At 59.8% G+C, this 3,541-nt stretch overlaps 1 long non-coding RNA gene across 1 annotated transcript; it reads left to right on the top strand.

Annotated features, from left to right (window-relative positions):
- The first annotated feature begins 2,463 nt into the window (after positions 1-2,463).
- Positions 2,464-3,167, top strand: LOC137466453 (uncharacterized). The gene is made up of 2 exons (XR_010995184.1): positions 2,464-2,665; positions 2,949-3,167. It is a non-coding gene; the product is annotated as an uncharacterized lncRNA (long non-coding RNA).
- The last annotated feature ends 374 nt before the right edge of the window (positions 3,168-3,541 follow it).

The following is a 3,541-nucleotide window of genomic DNA, read 5'->3' as shown; positions in this document are numbered from 1 at the left end:
CTCCTCCCGCAGCCCGACGGCACCAGCGCACCCCTGGAGGTCGTGCTGCTGGACAAGGTGTCCTCTGGCTGCACTGGTGTCATTCAGCTCCTGGAGTGGCTTGAGCTCCCTGACAGCGTCGTGCTGGTGCTGGAGCGTCCGGAGCGGTGCCAGGAGCTGTCGGGTTTCCTGGCGGAGCGGAGGTTCCTGCCGGAGGAGGAGGCGCGGGGGCTGTTCCGCCAGGTGCTGGAGGCCGTGCGGCACTGCACCAGCTGCGGGGTCCTGCACAGGGACATCAAGCCCGAGAACATCCTGCTCGACCTGGCCACCGGGCAGCTGAAACTGATTGACTTTGGCTGTGGCGCCTTCCTCCAAGACACAGCCTACACCCAGTTTGCAGGTGAGCTCTGCCGGGGGATGCTCCTGGGCATCTCATGGCCCAGCTGGGGTGCAGCCCCAGGGCTCCCCCTATTGCAGCCAGGATGGGATTAATGCTGGAGCCAAGCTGATTTGGGTGGGGGTGTGAGGGGGGCCAGCTCCAGCCCTGCCGACAGCCTTCAGCACCCACTGTGGCCTGGGCTAAGGCTGGAGCTGGGGCAGCCAGCCTGATAAAAACCCCAGTGGGGGTAGCAGAGAGGGCGGTCTGACCCTGTGCCCTGGATGGTTTGGTGTGCAGGCGAGAAGGGCTTGGACTGCTCTGCTCCCATTGTTTGCATTGACTGGTTAACATTTTTGGGGGGCCGTGCAGGCGGGGAGTAGAGCGGGCTTTCTCCACCACTGGATGAGTTTTGCTTTTGTGTGTCATGGTTGGGCCTTCCCAGGATTTCTGCTGCCCTCTTCCAACACCAGTGGCTTCTTTTCCAGCCCCAAGTCTGTACACAAGTCCCAGGTGCTGGTGAGAGGGCAGCAGTCACCCTGTGTGCCACTGGGGCAGCCCCCACATGCCATGGGGTGCTGGGGCCAGGCTCTGGGAGCAGCAGCGTCCCCCTGATGAACTCTGTCTGTGTTCCACAGGAACCCTGTCCTACAGCCCACCAGAGTGGATCCACCACCAACGCTACCACGGCGAGGCAGCGACGATCTGGTCCCTGGGCCTCCTGCTGTACCACCTGGTGATGGGGAAGCACCCGTTCAGGAGGGGCCAGGAGATCATCTGGGGGCGGATCTTGTTCCCACGACGGCTCTCTCAAGGTGGGTCCTCATCTCTGGCCACGGGGGCAATACCAGTGCTGGGAGACAGTAGCAGCTCATGAGCATCCTGCTCTGGCAGCTGCTGAGGAGGTGGCACATGTCCTGCTCTCCTGCTCTCCTCCAAACACAGAATCCATGGGGAAGTTTAGGCCCAGCTCTGGGCACACCCAGCATGGCCTGGGCATGGGAACAGGGGGGCAACTTCTCCAACTGACTGGTGATTTCTGGTTTGTTTCCCCAGAGTGCCAGGATCTCATTAAGAGGTGTTTGTCCATGCAGCCCTTGGACAGGCCATCCTTAGAAGAGCTTTTCCGTGATCCATGGGTGCAGGGTGGTCTTCTGCCCTAGAAGATGGGAGAGATCAACGTGCACAGTTGGATCCAGGGGCCTGGCAGGTAACAGCTCCACACTTGTCCTGGCAATCAGTGGCAAAGCCAACCAGACTGGTTTTGTCCTGCCTGTGTCACTGCCCAGGGGTCATCAGATGGGAACACGCAGCCCTTGTGCTGGAGCTGAGCTGCTCTGCCCAGCAGTGCTGGCCACCATCTGAGCTGGTTTTGCTTGTCCTGGTTCCCTGACAGCTGGGGCCCTGGGCAGAACCTTGACAGCCTGGGCTCACCTCAGGGAAGGAGGAGGCGGCCCTGGAGAAGCTGTACCAGGTGGGGCTGCTGCTGCTGGGGACAGTGAGGACGACATCAAGGATGACAACCTCTTCCTCCACCTGGTCACCGGCAGCTGAAGATGATGGACTTTGATTCTGGCGCCTTCTCCAAAGCCAGGCTCCACAGGGAATTTGCAGGTGAGTCCACACACAGGGGGATGCTCCCAGATTTGGGCATTGCACAGCCTGGCCGGGAACCAAAGCTTCCCCCTTTGCTGGGGCGGATGCAGCTGATCCTTCAGTCGGCTGCCAGGCTGCTTTTGGCAGGGCTAGGGGGATGGGCTGGGGTGCTGATGAAATGGGAGTGGGCTCCTGGCCCTGCCAACAGCCCCAGCACCCACCGTGCCCCGGGCTGGGGCTGGGGCTGGGGCAGCCAGCCCGACACAAAGAAACCCCCATGGTGGGAGCAGAGGTGGGACTCCAGAACCTGTGCAGGGGCTGCTTTGCTTTGCAGGCAAGGAAGGGCTTGGGCTGCTCCACTGCCCCTGTTTGCTTTGGGATCACCGTTATTTTGGAGGGCAGTGCAGGGGGGAAGGGAGAAAGCCTGGCCTTCCCTCACCTGTGGGTGGGTTTTTCCCGGGCATGCAGGGGTTGGGCCTTCCTTAATCCCCTGACAGAGATAAGATTTTTGACCTTTTTTCTTGTTCCCCTTTTTGTCTGTAATCTATTTTCAATAATTTGTTGTGTGTTTTTCTAGAGGAAGCGTTCCAGGTGGGGTCCAGTTTGGATGGGGAAATGCTTGGGAGCAGCTGTTGCGTGGATGGGCCGTGCCCTTGGAGAAGGATGAGGACATCATTTGGGACCAGCTTTTCTTCCAGCGAGGGATGGCGTCAGGTGGGTCCCGTCTGCTTGGCATGGTGGGATCAGAGCTTTGGGGAGATGGCAGCGAGCACAGGAGCATCCTGCTCTGGGCAGCTGCTGAGGGCTGGATGTCCCGTGGCTGGCTGCAGGCTGGGCACATGTCCTGCCCTCCTGCTCTGCTCCCACAGGCAGCAGGGATGGGCAGCTCTGGGCACAGCTCTGGGCACGGCCAGCATGGCCTGGGCACCGCGGGCGGCTGGGACAAGGGGACAGGAGCCTCCAGCTGACGGGCACTTTCTGGTTTCTCTCCTTGCAGCCGGGCTCTGCGGGTGCTGAGGCTGCTCTGGGCTCTGCCAGGGCTCTGCTGGAGCTCAGCACCAGGCCGCAATCAGCCAAAGAAGAAATGGGGTGACCTGCAGCACAGACCTGCTTGAGCATTTCAGCAACACAGCTCAAGTTTGCAGAGTGTACACCTCCAAGGGCAAACATGACACCACCCAAAAATTAAACTTGTTCAATAGCTTCTGAAATGAAATCAATCTGGGATGACCCCAAATGACATTTTGCAGCTTGCTCAAGCTGTAGCTCAGCCCTTCTCTGAACTGTTCTCTCCCCCACCTGCCTTTTACTTCCCAACTGCTCCCTCTTGTCCCCCAGTGAGTTCCCAGCCCATGGCAGTCTCCATCACACTGTTGCCTTCCTTGGTGCCCCTCACCATGAGGAAGGCCGAGCCCCAGGCTTAGGGACTCATCCTGTCACTGGTTGAGGAGCAGCAATGTCTCAGAGCTCCAGTGGGATTTTAGTGTCATTCAGAGCTGCTTTCCAGCCCTCAGCTGTCCTCACTGCTGAGTTCCCACTCCCTTTTCCTCGTCCTTGCAGCAGGATGAGCTCTGTGAATCCCCTTGAGCC

The sequence above is a fragment of the Anomalospiza imberbis genome, unplaced genomic scaffold, assembly GCF_031753505.1.
Source record: "Anomalospiza imberbis isolate Cuckoo-Finch-1a 21T00152 unplaced genomic scaffold, ASM3175350v1 scaffold_215, whole genome shotgun sequence".
Taxonomy (NCBI): Eukaryota; Metazoa; Chordata; class Aves; order Passeriformes; family Viduidae; genus Anomalospiza; species Anomalospiza imberbis.
The sequence above is the reverse complement of the archived record's forward strand: the minus strand, read 5'-3'. Positions and strand labels throughout refer to the sequence as shown.